The sequence below is a fragment of the Juglans regia genome, chromosome 12 (assembly GCF_001411555.2).
Source record: "Juglans regia cultivar Chandler chromosome 12, Walnut 2.0, whole genome shotgun sequence".
In the NCBI taxonomy this organism is placed as follows: Eukaryota; Viridiplantae; Streptophyta; class Magnoliopsida; order Fagales; family Juglandaceae; genus Juglans; species Juglans regia.
The window spans coordinates 2,529,975-2,549,855 of record NC_049912.1 but is presented as its reverse complement, the minus strand read 5'-3'; the positions used below and the strand labels follow the sequence as shown (position 1 = coordinate 2,549,855).

The 19,881-nt window shown below is 34.8% G+C and overlaps 1 long non-coding RNA gene across 12 annotated transcripts; it reads right to left on the bottom strand.

The window, feature by feature from the left end:
- Positions 1 to 137: 137 nt before the first annotated feature.
- LOC108997530 lies at positions 138 to 18,610 on the bottom strand. Of its 12 annotated transcripts, none has more exons than XR_004797764.1 (8): positions 18,337 to 18,604; positions 18,162 to 18,215; positions 15,798 to 18,067; positions 4,095 to 4,266; positions 3,920 to 3,973; positions 2,417 to 3,826; positions 2,113 to 2,214; positions 138 to 403 (listed from the first exon to the last, which is right to left on the bottom strand). It is a non-coding gene; the product is annotated as an uncharacterized LOC108997530 (long non-coding RNA). The 12 variants fall into 12 exon arrangements; XR_004797763.1 differs by lacking the exon at positions 138 to 403 and adding an exon at positions 1,404 to 1,680; XR_004797762.1 differs by lacking the exon at positions 138 to 403 and adding an exon at positions 1,726 to 1,971.
- Between the last annotated feature and the right edge of the window lie 1,271 nt (positions 18,611 to 19,881).

The window sequence follows — 19,881 nt, the reverse complement described above, 5'->3', positions numbered from 1 at the left end:
TTTTTGTTATTCTGGCATAAATTATACTCACCTTTTATTTTTGCTGCGAATAGTGCATACTGCTAGTTGCATAATAGGATAAATTGCATATTAACTATCATGTACAAGGATATGTAACCTTGTGTTGTATGTCCCAACGCTCTAAGTCTCTGTTCCATCTCAAACGGAGATTGAGAGCATCACACCTACTCTATGGGCTAAGCCTGTTAACTACAATTAGGTCCAACAAATAAATTACATGCATGCTAAGAAAAATAACATAGCAAAACACAATAAGGCCCCCGAGCCTAACCCTGTTACATATCATTTCACATGTCAGACTATTACAAATCCTCTCTCATTAGAACATCTTGCCCACAAGATGTGGGTAAGTTTCCTTGATCTTGGAAGAGCATCTTGCCTCCTGCCAAGATTCCATCTCAAATTTAACATCATTGCCACTTGGACAAACATTGGATACAATCTCAGTTTTAACAACAATTGAATGCAACTCATCTTTTGTGGCAGTTTTTACTATATCATTTTCAGTCTTCTCCGCTTTCAAATAAAAATAATTACTTTTTTTGAGAAAAACTGGTCCAAGATGGGTCAAAGAAGTTGAATCAACTTTTGAATATGGGTGCAATCATCAACTTGCTTGCTTGATTTCAATTTGAGGAATTGGAAATGTGAATCTACAAACAAGTGTGACCTTCTTTAGGAGATTGGAGCAAAACTCAATGGCACTAATGAAGAAAGGAGATTGGAGCAAAACTCAATGGCACTAATGAAGAAAGGATAAGAGAGGGTCATTATGCCTTAGGGGTAAGTGTTGGTGATAGAATTGGATTTGAGTTTCTTGTGGTAGTATGATGTGGTTCGTTTAGCGAGGATTAGGGTTTCCAATTAGGATTCAACTAAGGGATTAAGAGCCAATGACAAAGAGAGTAAGGGACACCTTCTAGCCAGGGAGGATGCCATACAAGGCGTCCTCTAAGCATGAATGGAGGTCACGACAAAAGGGACATTGTAATAACTGTGAAGTAAACTATGAGCTTAACTAAGGGTTTAAGAAGGTGGTGTCAATTTGGGTGGAAGTAAGAGTGGTAGAGCTGATTTTATATCTCAATGAAGTATTCGACGTGGTCATTCTTACCAACGCCACCATCAACCTTTGCATGTTGCGCGTTCCCAATTTTTGTAACAGCTCCTACTCTTACTTCGTCTTGCATCGCACAAATTTGCTGCTCCAGATATGATAGATTTTTCATTGAAGCTCTTCTTGGAGTCTTTTAATTTTTGTTGAAAAAATATGATAATTTGTTGTGTTTGTTCTACCAGCTCCATGATTTTGTAGGTTGTGCAAGAATTTCTTCCAATGCATATACATTGGTGTCTCTAATACCAATTTGTAACAATCCAACTATAATGAAAATATTGATAGTGAAATATCTCACTTAAGTGTGAAAAACCTCAGCCCAAGACCCTGTTACATATACTTACACATGTTGGACTGTTACAAACAACCTCAGACTTGATAAAAGTTTTCCACTACTACTAAAAGCTTAAACAAATAATTCAAACATTGAAAACGGCAATGATGTAAGCATTTAGATCTGGGTGGACTTGAACCACCATCCTCTCAAAACCAAGATGACCAAGGCTCGAGCGCTCAACCATTTCGAGCTTCCAGATCTTCTCCTTTACAATAATTCGAGGGTTAAGAGAAGTTTAAACAAGTTCTCGTTGATTATTGGGGTGATGTTTATTCAAATAAATAATGATTCCATCTTAAAACATGGGAACCTTCCATATAATTAATTACACCATAAATCAAACTTCACTTGACTACGGAATAAGGAAAAGAACAATGGGAACCGTTCTAAATAGATAAAGGAAGCTCGTTTTCTGAGTTTGAAATTTTTGAACGGAGTCCACCATAAATCAAACTTCACTTGTCTCTCTGTACTCAGGTTGATAACAAATGAAATGCTGCATAATTTCATGCCGAAAATAAAGAAACACTCGATGGTGTATCACTAGTTTCGTTCAGAAACGACGACTTTTTGGACCGCAATGGCCTCGCAAGCTTATATCAGAAAAGTTATCAACAGAAAGAAATGAAGTTCTTACCGACGCTGACGTCCAGTTAAGCCCTTATTGTCGTCAAGCAGCTTCGGACCGATCCCATTAGAAATGAGCATTTAACTCAACTTCCAAGATCTTCACCAACTACTGTATCAACGTTGAAAATTATTGACTAGAGTTATGATGAACGCTTCTACTAAACTGGAATTATAATGAAAGCTGAAAATAAATTTATCATAGACTCTAAAAAAGAAAATGAGCTAGTCACAGCCGCCATTAGGAGGAGCCAAACAAGATTGAATATGAACTACGAAATGAAAAGATTCAGATTCAAGTTTTTGGATCATACTCGGTATCATCACCTCAGATGCTGCACAACCTCATGCTTGAAACACCTAAAACCTTCCAAGTCACTTTGGCAGCCAAAAACCTTGACATGTGGCACAACACCTTTCCACATCACCAGCTAGAATCGATATGCAGGGCGAACACAACCTCAAAACAAGCACTTTGAATGCCCATAAGGACTTAATACAGGAATACAGTTCTTGATCTCAAAGTGTAGTAGAAATACGCGGTACATATTAACATACAGTCCTCCCAAAAGACGAAACTTGCTGATCCAACAAATGAAATCTAGTAAACCATATTCGATCCAAAACTACAACAAAGACGCACACGTTGGCAAATATGAGGTTACAAGAACTGCTGCGGTTAGGCCATTACGAAGCCAGAGATGCCATGGATAATTAGTAGTGCAATGTAATTGCGACCACTGAAAGGCGACTTGATTGTCTTGCTTATGTTCTTGTTCATTGTAAATTGGGTTGATTATATAGATAATTACTTTCAAAAACATTTGATGTAGAAGGGAAGGCAAATAGACAAATATAAGTTACAAAAAGGTTTAAATATTATTGTCTTTTGTTTAAAAATTTGAAAAATTACAACAATTGGGAAAAAGTTGAAGATTTTAAATTAACAAATATTTTGTATTGAGTGACGTTTGGAAAACGTTTGCAACAATCTTTTGAATATGACAAAAAAAGAAGTCAATAGATTTGTTGCTCCATGGACAAGATTTCCAACATATTAATTAAGATAATCTTTTCCGTTTTTCATAATCTGCTCCGACACATGCTTCTAAAATCTATAGTTCAAATTTCAATACTTCTTTTTTCAAAAGATCTATAGTTGAATAAATTAAATAGATAAAGGAAAATCTGATATGAAGAGTATACCTCAAACTCCATGTGAATTGCCAGTGCATGAGCCGTAATTCTGCTGATGTATCTCAGCTACCCCTTTCATCTGGTAAGCAACCATGGGCGTCGAGAGCGAAAATATAAACGATCGCAGAAAAAGCAGCACAGGGAAACAGCACACACCGGTGGGGAGACCCCGGGCAAAATCCCCGTGCGATCTCCCCCTCAAACAGAAACGTATCACTTTTTATTATGGTTCTTTGTGACCTGCCATGCAAGCGCACCTGTCATGGCAAAGGCCGGATGACAAAAATGAATCAGGACTCATCAGCCAGATTCAAACTCTGGTCCTTTCGTCCTGATATTATCTTATACATCCATTTACATCAACAAATTACATGGAACGATCTGCCACAATTGATCTTTTCATAATATCATCTCCGCAATCGCGCTCCCACAGATCCAGCGCCTTCGCGGGGACCAGCAAGCCTTCCCGTGAAATCATAACTCTCAGACACCGAACCTGAAAAATTGGCTCCGGACGAACGCCACGCCTGCCTCCAAGAAAACGAATAAAATAAAATCACAGCAACGAAACATTCAAAGGCGAGGAATTTAGGTCAAAGAAAATCAATCGATGAACAAACCCTAGAATCGAAACGGAAGCAGATCCCGTAAATCGAAGCGATCATTTTAGAGATCTACAAAAACAAAAGCAAAAAGGCCAAGAAGGTATCTTTATAAACTACGAAGCGATACCAAGAATTCAAAACATAAAGAAGAAGAATCATCACAAGAAAAAAGTGATATCCGCAAACAAACCTTGAAGTAGATCGCTCAGAAAGAAGATCCTCGACCTATCGAAGTTCAGACCAGAATTTTAATAGAGTCAATCGGTTCACAGTCTTCTACCGGCCATCAGCGTGTGGCTCCCTAAGCGACCTAGCCGAATTCGAGAACATGATGCAAGGCAGGGAAGCCTCGAGGAAGAGACCTGCAAGGGAATTATGAGAAAACGGAGGCGTGCAGTAGACCAAGGGCGTAGAAAGAAAGCCAGGCGCTTTCCTTGCTCCCGTTGTTTTTGACAATATATAACGAAACGGACGGTTGAGATTGTACAAACACTTTAGAATCGACGGATAATATCAGACTACCTTTGTTTTGACACGGCAGTGTGCGTTATTCGCACGCATATCAGAAGTCCTTCTAGAATTGATCTCGTGAAACACACAGCTCATTTACGTAGTCCTCACTCCTCACGCCCCTTTCATAAATTCGGTTATTGACTAATTTCATTTAATTGATAAATTTTAAAATTAAAATTAAATTTTAATAGATGAATTTTAATATTTTCAAATATCACTACTTTTATTTATAACATATAAATAAAAATTATGCCTTCGAATGAAAACAAGGCATAATCAATTCACGATCCTCTTCTAACCAATATAGCTCATTTTCACAAAAAAAAACTATCATCTTAGTTAATTTTATAAAACTCGCTCGTTTGTTTTTAAAGATAAGATGAGATTAAAGTTAAAAAATTAAATAAAGTATTGTTAAAATATATTTTTTAATATTATTTTTGTTTTGTAATTTGAAAAAGTTGAATTGTTTATTTTATTTTGTATTGAAAATTGAAAAAGTTGTAATGATTAGATGAGATGTTTTCTGAAAACAAACGAGGCCAATCTGACTTTTTTCACCTAATAGGTTCACTGAAACTTCAGCTGGTGTTGGACCTTTCACTTGTGTCTGTTGAAAGCTTGCCACCTCTTCTTTTGCACATCTTCAAATGCTACATTTGGATATTAAATTGAGTTGAATTGAGTTTTAATATTATTATTATTTTAGAATTTAAAAAAGTTAAATTATTTATTATATTTTGTATTGAGATTTGAAAAAATAGTAATGATGAATTGAGATGAGTTTTCAATAAAAAAACAAATCTATTTCTCCTTAGCTAAATTCTTCTAAGAACACAAGTAGTTTCCTCAAGTTCACTTTTCTGTAAATATATTATAAAAATTAACATTTGTACACTTCCATTTCTGTAAACTGCTCAAAGAATTTGCCTAAACATCTTGAGCAACAACACAACATAAGGTTTACGTTCCAGCAACCATTGTCATCAATTAACTCTTTAACAGTAGCTTCACTTGGAAGAATCTTCACATGTGATTGAACCCTATAAGTAGTAGAAGTTGGTAACCACTCTCCATCTCATACCCTCTGTTATCTATGAAGGACCATTACCAATCTTAGCAGCCAAAATACACCATTGTTTAAAGTATTTTTTTTTTTCGTTATCTTGGCCAGTAAAGAATTGGGACCTCTCCTTAACTCTTGATTTATATGTCCCCACCAGAACTGAGCCATCATGGTTGAGATCTCCTTACACAACTAATTAGGCAACTTAAAAACACTCATTGCATTAGTTATTGCTTGTATAACTGTTTTTACAAGATTTCTTTGCCAGCCTGAGATAAAAAGTGATTATTCCAGCTGTTTATTCTATTTCATGCTCCTACGTCTTGTACTGATTCATCTCTAACATTTCACCTTGTATTCAGTTTCTGCCCAGATGCATGTTCGTACCTATCCATTAAACTTAACCCTTCTGCACATAATAGGAAAATATAAGGAGACTCCCTAGTCATCCATTAACAAGCACTAAGTATTACACTATTGAGACACATTTCATTATTAAATTTGTCCATTTATCACCAAAACCAATTTTTCCCATATCTGCCCTGACGTAAGTCCATTCAACTAAACATCCAATTTTAATGTTATACTCCATTCCCTCCCTTTCTGTCTAGTTTTCAAGGTATGTATGGTAACACAATCTTCAGCCTATTAGCAATAGTTTTATACAATACACTGTATAAACTTATTGGTCTAAAATCACTAACAAACATGGGACTATCTATCTTGGAAATTAAGATCTCATTTGTTTTCAGAGATGAGATGAGATAAATTGAATTAAAAGTTGAAAGTTAAATAAAATATCGTTAGAATATATTTTTTTAATATTATTTTTATTTTAAATTTTGAAAATGTTGAATTGTTTATTTTATTTTGGGTGGTAATTTGAAAAGATTGTAATGATAATATGAGATGAGAATGGTTGTAAAAACAAACAAGGCCTAATGCAACATATGTCGAATTAATCCTCTCCTACAACTGCCCATCATTAAGAAATCTTAGAACTATTGTAATAATCTCATCCCCAATTATATTTTAGTATTCTTGATAAAAGCAAGCCTCAAAACCATTGTGGCCTAAGGATTTTAAAGGCCCCGTTTGAAATAGTTCATCCTCCACTTCCATCCTAGTAAATGTTTTCTCTAAATTCTCATTCATCTCCATGGTAGCTCGACTCTCTAAATGAGATAAACAATCTTCTATTGCACCTTGTGAGGGACTGCTTGAACTATAAACTTCCTTATAATGGTCTTGAAAAGCTCATTGAATTGTTTATATTATTTTGTGTGGTAATTTGATAAAGTTATAATGATAAGATAAGATGAGATGAGAATGATTGTGAAAACAAACAAGGCCTAATGCAACATATGTTGAATTAATCCTCTCCTCCAACTTCCCATCATTAAGAAATCTTCGACCTGTTGTACTAATCTCATCCCCAATTATATTCCAATATTCTTGATAAAAGCAGGCCCCAAAACCATTGGGCTGAGGATTTTAAAGGCCCCATTTGAAATAGTGCATCCTCCACTTCCATCCTAGTAAATGTCTTCTCTAAATTCTCATTCATCTCCATGGTAGCTCAACTCTCTAAATGAGATAAACAATCTTCTATTGCATCTTGTGAGGGACTGCTTGAACTATAAAATTCCCTATAATGGTCTTGAAAAGCCCCTTGAATTTCCAACTGATCTGTTCTTAAAACTGACATAAAGCCCCTTGAAAGTATATTGTGTTTCTATCTCCTAATTTATACCAGTTTTTCTTGGCTTTTTGTCTCCACTTTATATCTTCTTGTTCTAATAGATAATCTTTTAATTAGAGCTACATTTTGTGGCCCCTCAACTTCTTGTAATCTTTTTAAAGCTTCTGTCTTCTCCTTAATCAACTTCTCACCTCTATTATTACTCCATTTTGATGAAGAATTACTGCACTGAAAAAGAGCAGATTGTACTCTTTCCAGCAGGTGTGTAACTGGAAACTAAGCATTCCAAACCTCCTTAGTTATTTTCCCACAATCATCATCATTTGTCCAGCACACTTTCGCATGGCTATAACATATTTATACATCACTCCATGGTAATGCACCATGGAAAATTCTTTGGGTTAAGCCTAGACAATAATTTCCAAGTTCATTTCACTCACCTCAGGTTGACCTTCTATTGTCTCCCAACCACTGATATGCCTCAACGAGAAGTTATGATCAACAAAATTAATCTCAGATTTCCACATAAGTGTCAAAGCCCCACTTCTCCGTACTGGGTCAAAAATAAAGCACACATCAAAACCTAATTTCCTTTTCACAACTTCTATTTTTGACGTTGTAAGTAGTGTTTCCATCATAAACGCCACTTTGAGATACTTTACATTTACCAATTGGTAAAGATCTTGAATTGTCCAAGGGCTCCCAAGCCCTCGGCAATTCCAACTCAAAAGATTCATAATCCTCAGCGGGGTTGACTAGTAACCTCCGCCGATTCCTCCTCCACACCATTTCCGGTTAACCCAGTAATTATTTATGCTTTTTTCCCTATTTCCTGTTCTAAGTTTTCATCAACCGAGAACAAACTAGAGTGCTTTTTAACAGAGGGTAATAGAGGACACTAACCTGTGCTTCCTTGCGACAGAGCTCCCGTCCAATTTCTTTTTGTGTGTATTCCTTTTGTGAATTCGTATCAACAACTCCCTCTCATACGCTTTTCTACGTACCAGAGTTATGTCATCTAAAGCAATCTCCCATCAGACTAGCCCTTGAACATGACAATTGGAGAACATTCTCTCGATCTAAATTGTGAATCGATAAACTGGTGCTTGAATCATCTTTATAAGCTTATTGCCCCATTCCTCAATGCCTTCATCCATTATCTACCCTCAGCCATGAACCAAACTACTTGTCTCCACCTGTAATTTGTTTTTTGTTCACATAACCAGAGTCACTGCCACTGTCGCCATGAACCATCTTACAGCAATTGAAGCACATTTTTTGTAATTTTTTATCGACACCCACATACTTCTTACGTTGAGGTTTATAATTCTTCCACGAGCAACTACTCTCCTTAAATCAATTTCCACCCTAACTTTGAGATACCTCCCCCAACCTACTCCATCATCAGGGACATCAATATCCAAAATTCTACCAATTGATGAGGTTGTAAGATACCATTAAAACGTTTCAAAACAAACAAATTATTATTAAATAGCCATGGCCCTTCTATCCAATATCCGATCTCTACCATTGCAATTTACAAAGATAATAACAAAAGTACTTAATCGTATCGTATCTCCTTGAAAGTAACTCATTTTTTCACTTTCCACACCTTCCATGGTAGCCCGAATTAGTTCCTTCTGAATATATGTATCTACATAAATCCTACCGATCAAACTCCTTTCACATTTCTCAATTCATCAACTCGATTATCAATTTCTGCATTTTCTTTGTCATAGAAGCTACTTGAGTTCCAAACTTCACTTAACTCCTCTATATTCACTGAAAAACCTCCACTAAGCGTTGGACTAATTCTCTCTACTTAGTGGGAGTAGAGTTAAAACCTTATCATCTTTCACCTTAGACGATGATCGAGAGGCGACTATAAGAGGACAATTATGTTTTAAATAGGGAATATTTTTGTAAAATAAATTATAAAAAAAATAATTATGTATGTATCATTACTCTTCATGGGCACTGCTACATGTATGCACGGAACAAGTCCACCAACAGTGCACTTCATCTATTTTTTTTCAATTTTTTTCAAAATAGAATGCACTATTGGTACACTCTTTCAATGCACTGTTTCAGTCTGTTTAACATATTCCATTTAATAATGAACAATGCTAGGACCACCAAGAAAATTGATCGAGGAATTGTACCCTCAATGTATAATAATATGTTTGGTTCTTTTTCTAAAGCATTTTTTATGTAATTTAAATACAAAAATATAAAAACAATACTAAAAAATTAAACAAACACAAATCCTAAATTATGCCAATCTGTAAAAATTAAACACTTTGTTAGTGTACCTATTATTTTCTTTTAATAATAGTGACAAAACCTATTTGAAGGCTTGTAGGGGCAAAACCTTTTTAAATTTTATTCATTGTCCCTGTAGGGGCAATTTTTATAAGCACCACTAATTATTTCTTGTTTGGTCACAGATAAGATGAAAATTGAAAGTTGAATAAAATATAATTAGAATATAAATTTTTAATATAAAATATATATATTAATTATTTATATTATATAAAATATTTCCATAACGAAGCGGAGGTGAGAGAGTGGGGAGAAGCGGAGGTGAGAGAGTGGAGAGAAAAAGGTGAATCCACCACCCCCAATGCCCAGTATAAACCTCATCAAGAATGAGGCTGGATCTTCTACCACTAGTGTCGTATCTACAGAACTAGACATTGCTAACAGGTTCCAGCCACTTGGCAAACCTGTCCAACCACAGACTTTCTCGTCTGCGGTAACTACAACCTTTGACCCATATGCGAAACCAATTGAGTTAAAGAACACAAATGTTATTGTCCCTCAGTTTTTCCTCCCAAAAGGAAAATCTGAATATTTGAAAAAGAATTTTGCTTCTTATCTGTTCCATATCGAGCCTAACAGCACGATATATACAGATGTTTTCCAAATTTCTTCTTCTTACTTTCCTTCTCTTTTCCACTGGATCCCTGAAGATTTTTCAAAAAATCTCCAATTCTATTCCAGTATTCTTATCCAAACAAATTATTTGGTTATCAAACCTATTTATGACAAGGTTGATACCAACAAATTAATATTTCACAGTGCCTATATCCACCGAGTCATTACTCAAGCAGAATGGGGATATACCCCATCTATTTCCAAACGACTCGCCCAAACAGACACTACTTTTTCTTACTTTGATGCTTGGAAGCGCTTCATGTTCTTCCAAACCCCAGATATGAGTCACTCTTGGTTCATAAAATTTGATTCTAAATTTAAAGGAAATTTTCCTCTCTGGTTCATCCAATGGTGGAACCAATATGGATTAATTCCTGAAAATCTCCCTGATGAGCTCTTCAAAGCTTATCAACATTTCTCAAAAATCGTTGATCCAACTTTGGATCAACACTCCAAAAAATTTCACCATACTTTACACTTCTGTAAAAGATACCACCTCCCGTGGATCTTTAAATGGAATTATGAAAGAAATGGTGATGTTATGACCCGAGTTTATTTCACCAAATGGTGGGATAAATTTGCAAGTTCTGAAAAGATTGTTGATTTATTGATCAAGGATTTTCCACAGACTGCACCGAACCTGCAGAATAGAAAAGAATTTCCGAAGATCATGGCTGGACCATCCAAGGCTCCTGAATATCCCTTAAATCAAACCCCTGCGTCTCCAACAAAATCCGAGGGGGTAAAAGACAAGGACAGTTCATCCACAAAATCCTCCAAGTCTAAAAAAACTGATATCTTTGATGGACTTAAAAAGAAGGATTTAATCAACATACTTAAAGAATCACTATCAAAGTCTCAAAGCAAATCTGAAGATGAAGAAAGATGATATGATAAATATGCATTGTCTGATTCTTCATCTTCAGATTTGCTTTGAGACTTTGATAGTGATTCTTTAAGTATGTTGATTAAATCATTCTTTTTAAGTCCATCAAAGATATCAGTTTTCTTTTTAGACTTGGAGGATTTTGTGGATGAACTGTCATTGTCTTTTACCCCCCGGATTTTGTTGGAGACGCAGGGGTTTGATTTAAGGGATATTCAGGAGCCTTGGATGGTCCAGCCATGATCTTCGGAAATTCTTTTCTATTCTGCAGGTTCGGTGCAGTCTGTGGAAAATCCTTGATCAATAAATCAACAATCTTTTCAGAACTTGCAAATTTATCTCGGTGAAATAAACTCGGGTCATAACATCACCATTTCTTTCATAATTCCATTTAAAGATCCATGGGAGGTGGTATCTTTTACAGAAGTGTAAAGTATGGTGAAATTTTTTGGAGTGTTGATCCAAAGTTGGATCAACGATTTTTGAGAAATGTTGATAAGCTTTGAAGAGCTCATCAGGGAGATTTTCAGGAATTAATCCATATTGGTTCCACCATTGGATGAACCAGAGAGGAAAATTTCCTTTAAATTTAGAATCAAATTTTATGAACCAAGAGTGGCTCATATCTGGGGTTTGGAAGAACATGAAGCGCTTCCAAGCATTAATATAATCAAAGTAAGAAAAAACAGTGTCTGTTTGGGCGAGTCGTTTGGAAGTAGATGGGGTAGATCCTCATTCTGCTTGAGTAATGACTCGGTGGATATAGGCACTGTGAAATATTAATTTGTTGGTATCAACCTTGTCATAAATAGGTTTGATAACCAAAGAATTTGTTTGGATAAGAATACTGGAATAGAATTGGAGATTTTTTGAAAAATCTTCAGGGATCCAGTGGAAAAGAGAAGGAAAGTAAGAATAAGAAATTTAGAAAACATCTGTATATATCGTACTGTTAGGCTCGATATGGAACAGATAAGAAGCAAAATTCTTTTTCAAATATTCAGATTTTCCTTTTGGGAGGAAAAACTGAGGGACAATAACATTTGTGTTCTTTAACTCAATTGGTTTCGTATATGGGTCAAAGATTGTAGTTACCGCAGACGAGAAAGTCTGTGGTTGGACAGGTTTGCCAAGTGGCTGGAACCTGTTAGCAATGTCTAGTGCCGTAGATACGGCAATCTACGGCACTAGTGGTAGAAGATCCAGCCTCATTCTTGATGAGGTTTATACTGGGCATTGGGGGTGGTGGATTCACCTTTTTCTCTCTCTCTCTTGTTTTCTTCTTGCTGGCCATGATGGGGTTTCTACAAGAATTCACGGGTGAGAAAGTCAGGGATTGAATTTTGTGTGCCTTTGATGTATTTAATATCAAAATCAAAAACACTTAAAATAGCTTGCCATCGTACAAAAATATGTTTTGATGCAATGTTTTTAACATCTTTTTCTAAAACAAATTTTTGGTCAATTCTGACCAAAAATTTTTTATTTAAAAGGTCAGATTGAAATTTGGATATACTATAGCCAAAATTTCTTTTTTGATAGTACTGTATTTTTCTTGTGCAAGATTCCAGGTTCCGGAATGGAAACGAACAATTTGTTCAGATGAACCTGGTGAAACGCATTGTTTCAGAATGCCACCATAACCAATGTCTGAGGCGTCTGTCTGCACGATTTTAAATGAATCAGAGGTAGGGATACCAAGGCACGGAAGAGTTTTGACATGTGTTTTGATTTTCCTTACCAGATTTGTATGGATTTCTGTCCAAGGAGGAGGATTAGAAAGAAGTCGTTTGAACAAAGGACGACATTGTTTCCTCATATCCTTGTAGAAATCAGCAACATAATTGAGAGATCCTAAAAATCTCTGCAATTGTTTTTTATCAAGAATGACATCAGGAAATTTGTCGGCAAATTCAATGGCTCTTTGAATAGGCCTGATTTTGCCTTCAGAGATGTCATAACCAAGGAATCTAGTCTTGGTTTGAAACAATTTAATTTTTGTTGCCGAAACAACAAGACCATTGAATCTAATGATGTCAAGGAACGAATTCAAGTGTTTCCAATGTTCATCAATAGATTTAGAAAAAACAAGAACATCATCGATATAGACAATGGTGAAAGTAGAGAACGAATTGAAAATATCGTTCATGATATTTTGGAATTCACTGGGAGCGTTTTTAAGGCCGAAAGGCATCACGTTTCATTCAAAATGACCAAAAGGGATAACAAAAGCAGTCTTATACCTATCTGACTCGGTTATTTGGATTTGCCAAAAACCGGACTTTAGGTCAAATTTGGAAAAGACCACAGCTTCACTTAACCTATGAATTAAGTCATTTTTGTTGGGAATAGGGTACCTAATCCACTCTAAGACTTTATTCAAGGGTTTGTAATTAATAACTAGACGAGGGGTTCCTCGTTCTAGTTCTGCATTCTTTTGGACATAAAAGGCAGGACAAGACCAGTGTGACTTGCTTTTCCTGATAATACCTTTATTCTGAAGATCTTGTATCTCCTTCTTACAATATTCCAGCGTCGTTCTATTCATCTGAACAGAATGAACTTTTGTTGGAATATTGGATTCATCAAATCCTTTGATATATGGGAGAGAAACTATGTGTTTCTTCCTATACCAAAAAGCATTGAGTAAATCAGAACAAACGTCTGTTATTAAACGTTTATTGAAATCTTTAATTTTTGAAATTAAAATAGGAGAGAATAACTGTTCTGAAATCCTTTTGTATTTGATTTCCTGTTAGAGGAAATTCAAATGTTTTTGTTTTTGCTAAAAATAAAGATTTTTTGCTTTTATCCGTGTCAATTTCAAAACGGGAAGTAAAATGAAATTTTACCTTTTGACCGAAAGGATCGGTAGTAATACCATCTTTCTCAGTCATAAAAGGGTATAAAGAAGAGATAAAAGGGATTCCCAAAATCACTTTGTCATACATGTTTTTGACTAAAACAGAGGGAATCCGAAAACAAATATTATCCTGGCAAACATGAGCATTATTGAGCTCATATTATTTATATATTAATATAAATAATTAATATATATATTTTATATTAAAAATTAAATAACATTAAATTTTAAAATCATAAATAAATAACTATATATTATCATTAGTCAATAATATTAGTAGTTATACTAATACTATATCACTATATAGTATATTATATATATATATATATATACCGAAAAAATGGGACCGACAAAATCGAAAGTACCGATTTAGAGGTATAACTAGTGCAGTATCAATTTTTCAAATTTCAAAACCGATATATACCGATTTGGTTTTAAAATATGTCCAAAACCAAACCGAATACACCTCTAATCCATGACATCTCCATTAGAAACTTGTGGAGTTGTAATCAAGTGGCATGGCTTTACTTGCCGTCCAATGGAACTTCGGGAGGCATTTAAGTAATATATTAACATAATTAAGATAGATGAGCAAGACACGATCCTAAACGTGATCCATCATAATATGTTATATAATAAGTTAACTGATCTCCCTCAGTCTCTCTTATGGTCACAGGTAAAAGAACCGATGGAAAACCTTGCAAAAGGGATTAAGATATGCTACCCCATTAAAGAAAATGAAAATACAAATATTAGGAGTTATAAATAGCACGTCAATGTAAGTATTAAGTATGAAAATACAAGTATTGTATGATTTTCATTTTATTTTTTATGGTTTTAAAATGTCTAGGTACGGAAGATAGTTTTGATAATTGTATGAGCTAACAGTCAGGCACGTGATCAAGGGATTTATTCTCTTCCGATTGTCTATAATTTTTTCTAAATTTTAGCTACAAATCACAATTTCATAATTTTCTCCTAAATTATTCATTCCCTATCATTTCTCTATTCTATTGAAATAATATTTTTCTATTCTTTCTTTATTATTCTTTCTATTATTTTATTTCTACATCTTTAACTACTCCCTATAAAATATATATGAAAAACAATTTAGGGAATGAAAAGTAACTCTCCCAATATAAGAAACCACTGATCACATCCTTAACATTTTCCTTAAAATGGCACTTCCTTAAAATGGGACACCGGATGGAGCGTGTATTTGAAGGAAACCAGATGAGAATGATGCTCTTAATAAATACCTTTGTTTTTTGCTAAATTAAGTATTTCATTATGTTGGGACTCTTTCAAACGGGTTACTAAGGGCTAAGTTTTGGTAGTTAAGCACAATCAAAATACACTACTATTATTTCTTATTTTATTATTACTTTTTACTATTATTTATAAAATATCTAAGATCACCTCACTACCCAAATGCAACGTGAAGTTATATTGATAGCAGGTGGGGTGGCTACCTCAAACCAGCCTAAGATTGGCCATGTTTATGGATGACCTATAGCCTACTGAAGAGTTTAACCAAAACATGCTATAAATTAGAAAAATTACTCACAGACCACATTTTCTTTTAATTTTCTGTCAGCCCCCTCTGCCCTCTCTACAATCTCTTATGCTCTCTCACCGTCTGACTCTGTCAACTATTTATTGAGATAATTTGTAAATAATAATAAAATTTGTGAGTTAAAATTTATGAATAGTAACGAAGAGTAGTGAGATGCAAGCCAGCTCTTAGTTGTAAGCATTAACCACTCGTCGATAAAATAATGTTTGAAAGAATTCTATTCACTGGCCTCGTGAATATATTAGCCCATCGCAAGTAGGTATCAGTGAGTCACAGGTATATATAATTCAGTTAATAACAAATTTCCTAGGCTTATCAGAAAAATTAACAACAGAAAGAAATGTTCTTACCAACGATGATGTCTTAAGCCCTTAGACCGATGACAACTTCGAAGATCTTCACCTACCATACCGACGTTGCAAGCTCCTTGGTCCCTTTTGAACTTCGGCTTGTGTCACCACATTATTTCATTGACAAAAGATTTAAGAGGTATGAGACTCGGAAAGAAACATCCCCAAGGGATTTATATAGTCTTTTACCAATCAATCGAATGAGTTTCCATGGGGTGAAATCAGCTATTGTTTTAATGAATTCAATCGAATGATTGACTTGCTTGGTTAATGAATTCATTAAACCATCGTAACTTTAAATTACTAAATTACTAAGAAACTAAGGCAATCTTCTGACAGCATAAAAGATAAAAAGCCAAAAGACTTTCACTACCATTCATAAACATCGTAACTTTAAACTTCAAAGCCAAAGGCAATCTTCTGTAGGATAATAAATAAAGCCAAAGGCAATCTTCTGTAGCATAATAAATAAAGCCAAAAGTTAAAAAAACATGCTTCTACTAACTGCAATTATAATGAACGCTGAAAATAAATTTATCAACTCTGGAAAAGAAATTGGTAGTCACAGAAGATTGAAAATGAACTACAAAATGAAAAGGTTCAGATTTTAGTTTTTGGATCATACTCGGTATCACCAACTCAGATGCTGCATAACCTCATGCTTCCTAGTGTTTCTGCTGCAACAACAAAGCAGCAAAACCTCCATAAGAATCAAACTTCCAAGTCACTTTGGCAGCCAAAAACCTCAAGTGGCACAACACCTTTCCACATCACCAGCTAGAGTCGATATGCAGGGCGAACACAACCTCAACACAAGCACTTTGAATGTCCAAAAAGACTTGATACATGAATACAGTTCATGATCTCAAAGCGTAGTAGAAATACTATTTCATGTTCAACTCCAGGATATAACACAACATAAGAAAGAAAGTGGTCCATAACTACAAGTTTCGGTATATCACAGCTCCAATATCGGAGTAAGTAAAAAAAAAAAAAAAAAAAAAGGGACAAGCTATTGATACGCGTTGGCAATTATGAGGGAAAAATTGCAACATTATAACTGATGTTTTGAATATTTACATGAATTGCTGACGTTGAGCCCTTGCAAAGCCAGAGTTGAGATGCCATGGAGAAATTATGATGTCATTGAGATAATATAATTAGTAGAGCAGTGTAATTACGGCCACTAAAAGGAGAATAGATTCATCTTGCTTATGTGCTTGTTCATTGGGTTTGGATATATAGAATATATATAATTACTATAAAAAAACATTTGTTAAAGAGAAGGCAAATAGAAACTCAAATACATGAAACTTAAAAGGACACTTAGAACATCTCAGAATATTTGCGTTGAGATGTTTTATAGGATTTTAAAAATTTGAGAGAAAACATTTGAATAAAAATATTATATATATTAAAAAAAAGTTGAAATATAATTTTTTTGTTCACCAAAGAATCAACACCTACATCATGCAACTAATCTACTTTGTTCTGTATTATTTGGGCGACTATTGCATATGACAAAAAAAAAATCAATAGATTTGACGAACGTCTCATGCAGCGAGACATTAATTAAGTCTAAAATCTATAGTTTAATAATTTTTCCGTTTTTCGTAATCTGCTGCGAGACATGCGATGGAATGAACCTATAGTTTGTCGGCACTTCTAAAATCTATAGTTGAATTCTTTTTTTTTTTTTTTAAATCTATAGTTGAATAAATTAAATTGATAAAGGAAAATCTGAAATAAAGAGTATACCTCAAACTCCATGTGAATTGCAAGTGCATGAGCCGTAATGTTGGCTGATGTATATCAGCTACCCCTTTCATCTGGTAAGCAACCATGGGCGTCGAGAGCGAAAATATAAACGATCGCAGAAAAAGCAGCACAGGGAAACGGCACACACCGGTGGGGAGACCCCGGGCAAAATTCCCGTGCGATCTCCCCCTCAAACCAAAAAACGTATCACTTTTTTATTATGGTTCTTTGTGACCTGCCATGCAAGCGCACCTGTCATGGCAAAGGTCAGATGACAAAGATGAATCAGGACTCATCAGCCAAATTCAAACTCTGGCCCTTTCGTCCTGATATTATCCTATACATCCATTTACATCAACAAGTTACATGGAACGATCTGCCACAATTGATCTTCATAACATCATCTCCGCAATCCCGCCCCGACAGATCCAGCGCCTTCGTGGGGACCAGCAAGCCTTCCCATAACTCTCAGACACCGAACCTGAAAATTTGGCTCCGGACGAACGCCACGCCTGCCTCCAAGAAAACGAATAAAATAAAATCACCGCAACAAAACATTACATAGGCGAGGAATTTTAGTCAAAGAAAATCAATCGATGAACAGACCCTACAATCGAAACGGAAGCGGATCCCGTAAATTGAAGCGATCATTTTAGAGATCTACAAAAACAAAAGCAAAAAGGCCAAGAAGGTATCTTTATAAACTACGAAGCGATACCAAGAATTCAAAACATAAAGAAGAAGAATCATCACAAGAAAAAAGTGATATCCGCAAACAAACCTTGAAGTAGATCGCTCAGAAAGAAGATCCTCGACCTATCGAAGTTCAGACCAGAATTTTAATAGAGTCAATCGGTTCACAGTCTTCTACCGGCCATCAGCGTGTGGCTCCCTAAGCGACCTAGCCGAATTCGAGAACATGATGCAAGGCAGGGAAGCCTCGAGGAAGAGATCTGCAAGGGAATTATGAGAAAACGGGGGCGCGCAGGTGACCAAGAGGCGTAGAAAGAAAGCCAGGCGCTTTTCTCGCTTGGGATAAGCTCGAAGGATCTTCCAATTCCACCCGTGGTTGATGACAATATATAGTGAAATGAACGGTTGAGATTGGACAAAGACCTTAGAATCGACGGATAATATCAGACTACCTTTGTTTCGACACGTCATTGTGCGTTATTCGCACGCATATTAGGAGTCCTTCTTGGTATTGATCTCGTGAAACACAGCTCATTACGTAGTCCTCACTTCTCCGGGTTCTCCCGCCTCCTCTCGTTTGTTTTTACATATAGAAACACTACTTTGCCTCCCCAAAGTGACACCTCCATTTGATTACTGGTTAAATTTTTTTTTTTTTTGACTTAATGATTAAGAAAGTGATTTTAAATATATTGATGTATTTTTTTTTTTTAAGTATATTTAAATATATAAAAAAAATGTGAAAAAAAAAAAAAAAAAAAAAAGAGATTTTACGCTGGGCGGTAAGCCCAGCGGTCAAAATGGGGCGGCATTGTAGCCGCACCCTTTTATATATAAGATGACATCTTGAGATTAAAATTAAAATTAAAATTTAATATTATAAAAATATATTTTTTAAATGATATCATACAAGTTTTTCTTGTCTTTCTGAGTTTACATATATAGTTACGCAATTTTTTTATTTTTTATTTTTCATTTGGGTCATTCTCGACTTCATTAAATTTCTTGTGTATCACCTGTATAGTGTATATAATCTTCCTTTACAACCTTTGAGATGTTTTTAACTACATATTAATCAATTAACTAGCTGGAAGTTTTAAGAGAGTTTATCTAATAGTTAAAACAAATCTGGAAGATTCTTGCACGTGAGAGGTAGCAAATTTATCTAGCTAGATGATTGATAAGACATTTCTAGAGAGATAGAGAGTATGTAAAGAATTTATTTTCTTTTGTGAAGAATTTATTAGTTATTCATATGCTTTTTTTTTCACTTATTAATAGTAATACAATTATACAATAAAAAATCTAATGACTTTTACATTATTAGATGTTTTTTCAAATTTATTCTTAATCTATAAATTTTTCTTAAAGTTTAGAAAAATTTGAGTAAATCGAGAAAAATTGTATAATTTTATGACGTATGATTTTTTTTTATATAGTCACGTGCAAAAAGTACATATTACTTATGCTGACACATACCGCATACTTTGCCGATCACCCCCCAGATACCAAATTTTAGTTCCGTCCCTGATCTTGGAATCAATATATCAGAATTATCAATGAAAATTTTGAATAATGAGTTAAAATAAGATAAGTTGAGATCAAAATTAAAAATTGAATAAAATATTATTAG